At 46.1% G+C, this 6,823-nt stretch overlaps 1 pseudogene; it reads right to left on the reverse strand.

Annotated features, from left to right (window-relative positions):
* Window positions 1-1,437: 1,437 nt before the first annotated feature.
* On the reverse strand, window positions 1,438-1,731 carry LOC102823041 (annotated as a pseudogene).
* Between the last annotated feature and the right edge of the window lie 5,092 nt (window positions 1,732-6,823).

The following is a 6,823-nucleotide window of genomic DNA, read 5'->3' on the forward strand; positions in this document are numbered from 1 at the left end:
GGCCCTACTGGGGCTGGGTGTCCTGCAGATGCCCTGTCAGGGGCAAATGCATGGGAAATGGTCAGAGCTTTACCAAAGGATTTCCCACGTTGTCATTTCCCTAAACAAACCTCTAAATAAAAATTCTCAGTTCCTGGGTCCAGAGTCCTGCCTCCCTTGGGCAACTCCCACAGCTCTCTGACCTTGTTTTGTTTCCTTTCTGCTTTCATTCTATCTCACTGAAAGCTGGCCTTGGGTTCCAAACAGGTGCTGACCCTTAGAGTTACAGAGGCCTGGATGAGATGACCTCTGGGAGCCCTCATAGGCCAGCTGATGCATTGTGGCAGAGCTGGGCTGTATTGTGCTGGGGGCAGAGTGAGCCCCCACCTTCAACTTCCTCTGGGATATCCCGTAGCTCATCCGGCCACCGGGGATTCCCAAGGAGCAAGAGGGACTTTTCTACCAAAAATGTCCTTTCCTTTTTCTACCCTGAAACAGGAAAGGACCCTCATGTGGCCAGCTGGGCGGTCTCAGTGTGCTGCAGGTGCTAAGAGGAGATGGCAGGGCTCTGCTTCCCAAACAGTGGCTGGAAATCCTTCCCCCACCAAGCAAGGCTCTTCCAGCCCAACTCCAATAAGCTACTGGCCTCTCCCCTGGAAGCTAACACTTAGTAGACTAAAACTGTCAAGCACAGTGTGGTAGGAGAGTACAGGTAGATTCACCCAGCTAGGAAACATAAGATAAATTTGCTTTGCCTTTTAGAATGGAAAGATTCCAGACTTAGAACAGACTCTAAAAGCAGTGATCAGTCAGTGCTCCAGGCTTGGAAGCAGGAGTCCTGGGTTCTAGTCCCATCTCAGCCACTAACGGGTGAGCTCTATAGATGGATTTAGCCCATGCAACCTCTTTCACTTCAATAAAAGCCATGTTTTTGGGAATCTCAGGGTACTCATCTAATCTCTCCTCTAAATTCTTATGAAATGCAGACCCAGATACCAGCTGAGACAAGGATTTAGCTACAAATTGAGTATACTGACCCTGACCCCAGACATAGCACTGAGTCTGAGTATAGGTTCTGGGTAGTTCTGATTTTTGGTCCCAGGTTGAACTCTGACCTGGTTCTCATCTTGTTCAGTTTGAGTCCTGACCCTAACACTAGACTGGGGATAGAATACTGCCACAGACAAAGCCTGACTGGCTGATACTATAGCATCCTTCTTCACATATCTGGTAATGTTGGGAATGGACTGAAGAACAGAGGGTAGGTACAAGGCAATAATTGGGCTAACCAAGGCAAAGCACATGATGGAGGGAGTCACTTCAGGCACCCGTCAAGCTAATGGAGAAGATATTTAGATTAAGGTACTTCTTCATACCCACAACCAGCAGGCCAGGAAGGGAAAATCAAATAAAATGAAAGTAACTGGGGGAGTCTACCAACAGGATCTTGTCCCTTTGTTAAAAAACAGATGACAAAGTCATCTTATCTACTCCCACTTTGAAGCCTTCTCAACTTCTCACACAAAGAAGTCCCCAGGGTGGGACCTGAGCAAAGAGGTGATTCCTACATTTCACTTGCAGCTTCCATTCTACACTCTGCATGTGGCCGTTGCTTCCCAAATCATTCACCCTTAAGTTGGGTGGGGTTCCTGGGCTTTCCACGTTTGCATCCTTCTCTTTACTGAGAGTTGCAAATAGATCCTCAATTGGGCACTTAAACACCACACTGGTCTTTCTGACCCCTGAACACATCACACTCTCCTGTCTCTGTATGTTTTCTACCCCTGATGCCTCAGTCTGACTATACACACTCTTCAGATTGACTGCCACCTCCTCCCACGGCTCCCTGGCTGTGCCTTTACTAAACCCAGTTTTCCTTCTCTTTGAGGGGAGGCTGCTCTTTGCCCATCACTGCCTCCCCTGAGAACCCAGCCATGGTTTAGCACAGAGTTAATGCTCAGGTTTCAAGGAAAACTTTGAACCTAGAACTGTAGGGTTGGGAAAGCACTGAGATGTCAGCTGTCCCACTTGTACAGAAGGAGAGATGAGGCCACACAAGTGACAGGCAGAGCTAGGACAAGGTTGGAAAAGGCTCAGTCTCATGAGTAAAAGACCATTTTCCTGTGTGGGTTTGCCTAGTGGGGAGAAGGTAAGAGGTGGGTAAACAGACCAAACTGCTTCCTGTTCCCCCAATATCTCTCCTCATCCTACTCCTACAGCAACTTGGGCACCCTGACCCACTAGTGATCCAGAGTTCCATCTTCCTGCTGTGAGAAGCTGAGGGCTGGTCTTCTTTCCAGGACAATTTAAGATTTGAGGGTGAATGCGGGGAAAGTGAGGGCAGTGGCCTTTCTATTCCTGCAGCTTGTCTTCCCTCACTCCCTCCATCAGCCCGTCCCCCACCCCACACACACACACACACTCTCCCAACACCGTGAGTTACTGTCCCTCACAGAACCTTCTTTCTTTATTGTTGATTTCCCTTTGAGCCTATTTCCTATTTCTGGGTGTTCATTTACTCTACAGCTGCCAGTGACTTGCTCACTTACCAAAGGACCATAGGGTGATCCTCCTTGCTTCCACCAGGGCCAAACCTGCCAGCACCTAGTTTGAACCCACCACCCAGCCTGAGCTGTGCATGTGGTGGGGAGGGCACCTTGTCGTGTGACAAGATCCACGCGGAAGGTTGTAGCGCCGATTCCACCGTTGGTCTTCCCTGCAGGACTCCACCACCCACACTCAACCGACACCTCTCTGGTCCTTTCACCACCTCCTCCCACCCCACCTATAGGGGTATGACAGGTTTTAGGACCCAGAGGAGCTGGCCTGACATTTCCGCTCCCGAAGACACGCCCCCCTCAACTACCGCCACCCCCTACTCTAACTTCTTCGGAGTGCTCAGATCCCGGACGGGGCACGGTGGTTAACCTGCCTCTGTTCGCCCCATTGGGACAACCCAGGAAATGAAAGTGGAAGCAATTTTGGGACGTAGGGGGTGCAAGAGGTGAGGGCGTTCACTCACGGGGTCCGCCCCGGTGGGACAGCTCAAGTCCTTCTCTGGCCTCGAGGTCACATGCCCAGTGCACTGGGTCGGGTCGCCCTCAGTCTGTAGGTCTTCAGTGCCGATCCCTCACGCCTGTCCGTCTGCCAACCTTGCTGGGCTCCCAAGTCGCCCTCCCGCCCCTTAGACGACGCCGACTCCGCCCCGACCCTACCCGCCTCGCCACGCTATGGTCAGGGGGCGGGGAAAGGGGGCCCCCCTCCCCTCCCAATACAAAGACACGTTCACTCCAGCCTTTCCGGAAAGTCTATATCCGGCTCCCAGTTTCTCTCTGGTCAAAGGACTGACTGAGCAGCTGGCCTTTTCTTGTCTCCTTGGTGGCTCTACCAAGGAGGCAGCCTCAGCGTCTTCGACAGTAAAATGGGGACAAGCCCAACTTCTTGGGGTGAAGCGGATGTGCAGTGACAAAACATCTGGTGAAGAAACAAAAGAGCTATTAGATAAATGGTGGTTTCCTCGCCCTCCTGGAATCATGTGTCTGTCTCACTTTTCCCTGAGCTCAGTGAGGGATTAGGTCTGTCCTGTGCATTCTCATATCCACAGCTCCTGGCTTAGTGCCTGACACAAAGCAGACACTATTTGCAGAATGAATGAATGAGTGGATGAAGCTGAGCCCCTCACTTCACCTCCTGCACTGAGAGCACTGGCCCCTAAAATTGCTCATTATCACGGACTTCAGAATAGAACTACCACATAAAGTTTCCTGGATTGTAATTCCCCCGCCCCCAATTTTATTTTGTTGTTGAGAATGGGTGTACACAGCCCAATTTACACCAATTCAACAGTTTCTACATATATAATTTCATGACATCGATTACATTCTTTGAGTTGTACAATCATATTCACTCTTCTTTTCTGAGTCATTCTTCCCTCATTAACACAAATTCACTGCACCACTAATGCTCCCAGCTAATCTTTCAAATTGCTATTGTCAAGTTGATCTCATATAAAACCCCACTGCCTAGCTCAAAACAGGAAACAAATCCTTACAGCAAGGCTCAGTCCCATCCCCTCCATACACAGGAGACAGAGATGGGCAACTTGGACATTGGCTACCCAAAGTGGGGGGGCTACAACAGCAAGAAGTGACTGTCTTTTAAGCTTTCAAGAGGGAACCTAGATTCAGAGGGCGTGAAGGAAGGTAGAATCTCCACTGAGTAGTATCCAATATGTCTAGGCGGGGCTGATAAAATGAAATGCAGATGGGTCTTCTGTGATACAATAGTGAATAATTGCTATCAGGACTGATTGTGAGGGTTGGAAATGTAAAGATGGACGTTTTGTAGCAAGAAGGGGAGTGATTAACTTTTCAGTCTAGGAGTGGAGGTCCATCGGACCATGAAGGGAGAAAAGCTGAGAGCAGGACCCTACCCAGAGAAGCAGTGATGCCTGAGATGGAGGCAGAGATGATGACTTGGAGAGATGGAGCAGTTGGGGACTTTAGACCCAGAGAGGGAGAGGGGCTGTGTGCTGACGACTGGGGTCGGGGTGGGGGGCAGGCTTGTAGTGTATACCCGTTGGTTGGTTGGTTGATAATGCATGGAGGGGATTGTAACCATGGTAATGAAACAATATACGATAGGATGAATGTAAAACTAATGTTCTCCCATGTAAACTATCACATAATTCACAATAAAAACAATGAAAAACAACAACAAACCTCACTGCCATCAAGCGGATTCTAAGAGTGACACTGTAGCACAGAATAGAACTGCCAACCATAGAGTTTGAACTGCCAACTTTGGGGTTGGTTGTCCAAGACTTAACCCACTGTGACATCAGCACTTCTTTAATCCCACATAGAAAGTTCTTCAAAGAGCATACTGTTCAAGGCAGATCTTTTTTTTTACTAGTTTAGCAAAACAACTGTTAGGTTTTAAGATGTCAGGGATATTTTTACTTTAAGGTTTAAAGATTATCACAGGGCAATAATTTCAGGGGTTCATCCGCCCTCTGTAGCTCTAGAAAGTCTGGAGCCCATGAGAATCTTAAGTTATATTCTACATTCCTCCCCTCTCACCCCCCTTTTTTATTAGGATTTTTCTATGGGATCTTTGATCAAAATGTTCAGTAATGGTACCTGGGCACCATTCAGTTCTGGGCTCATGGAAAGGGAGGCAGTTGTTCATGCCATAGCATCCTCCTATCCCTGACTCTCCTTCCTTTATTGCTTTAAGTAGAAGAGACCAACTATTGTGCCTTGGGTGACCACTTGCAAGCTCTTAAGACCCCAGGCACTAGGAGGTAGACACAAAACTAGGAGGTAAAACAGAAACACTAAATATGTTTTTAGGTCAATTAACTGGGAGGTCTCATAAAACCATGACCCTATACCTCCAAACCAAGAAAGCAAGTCCTATGTTGTACATAAGAAGCCCCAGCAACTTTTTTGTTGTTGTTGTTACATAACTTATTGACAACAATTACAACTGGCTGTGCAACCCTACCTTTAATTGATGTGTTTTTTCATCACCAGTAACCCCTTTTTTCTCTCCTCCTTCCACTAATAAACTTTGCTCTCTATACATTTATCTTTTCTTGTCTTTTTATATAAGTGAAGTCATATAATACTTGATATCAGATGGATCTTGGCTAAAAGCAGAGAATATAAGAAAGATGTTTACCTGTGTTTTATTGTCTATGCAAAGGCATTTGACTTTGTGGATCATAACAGACTATGGATAACATTGCCAAGAATGGGAATTCCAGAACAATTAGCTGTGCTTATGCAGAACCTGTACACAGACCAAGAAGCAGTTGTTCAGACAGAACAAGGAGATACTGCATGGTTTAAAATCAGGAAAGATGTGCGTCACGATTGTATCATGTAAGCATGTACCGTGCTTATTCAAGCACCTGGACTATCTGAAGAAGAATGTGGCATCAGGATTGGAAGAAGACTCATCAACAACCTGTGATATACATGTGACACAACCTTGCTTGCTAAAAACAAAGCTGTCTTAGAAGAAATACAGTCAGAATGTAAGAATGGTGAAACTTTGTAGCATGTACTGTGGACATGTTATCTGGAGGGACCAGTCCCTGGAGAAGGACATCATGCTTGGTAGAGGGTCAACAAAAAAGAGGAAGACCCTCAACAAGATGGAATGGCACAGTAACTGAAACAATGGGCTCAAACATGGCAATGATTGTGAGGATGGTACAGTGTTGTTGTTGTTGTTAAGTACCGTGCAGTTACTTCATGGTACAGTGTTAAACAGTGTTTAATCCTGCTGTCCATAGGGTTGCTAAAAGAATGGACCCAATGGCACCTAACAATAACAATATGATTTTGTAGCAATATTTTTTACTTACCTGTGTTATTAGTTGAAGTTTTCTTGTAAACTGTTAGGGATTTTCTCTATATAGAATCATATCATCCATGAATAGATATAATTTTACATCTTCTTTTCCAGTGTGAATACCTTTGATTTCTTTTTCTTGTCTTACTGCTCTAGCTAGGACTTCTAATTCAATAGTGAATAGAAGTGGTGAGAACAGGCATCCTTGTTGTGTTCTGAGTTTCAAGGGGAAACCTCTCAGTCTTTCTCCATTAACTATAATGTTGACTATATATGTCCAGAATCATATTGAGGAATTTCCCTTCTATTTCAATATTCCTTAGAACTTTCATCAAGAAAAGGTGCTGGATTTTATCAAATGTTTTTTCTGAATCATGTGTTTTTTTGTTCTACCGATGTGGTGTATGTATTACATTGATTGATTTTCTAATGTTGAACCATCCCTGCATTCTTGGACTACATCCCTGTTAGTCATGGTGTA

The sequence above is a fragment of the Chrysochloris asiatica genome, unplaced genomic scaffold (assembly GCF_000296735.1).
Source record: "Chrysochloris asiatica unplaced genomic scaffold, ChrAsi1.0 scaffold00026, whole genome shotgun sequence".
Classification (NCBI taxonomy): domain Eukaryota; kingdom Metazoa; phylum Chordata; class Mammalia; order Afrosoricida; family Chrysochloridae; genus Chrysochloris; species Chrysochloris asiatica.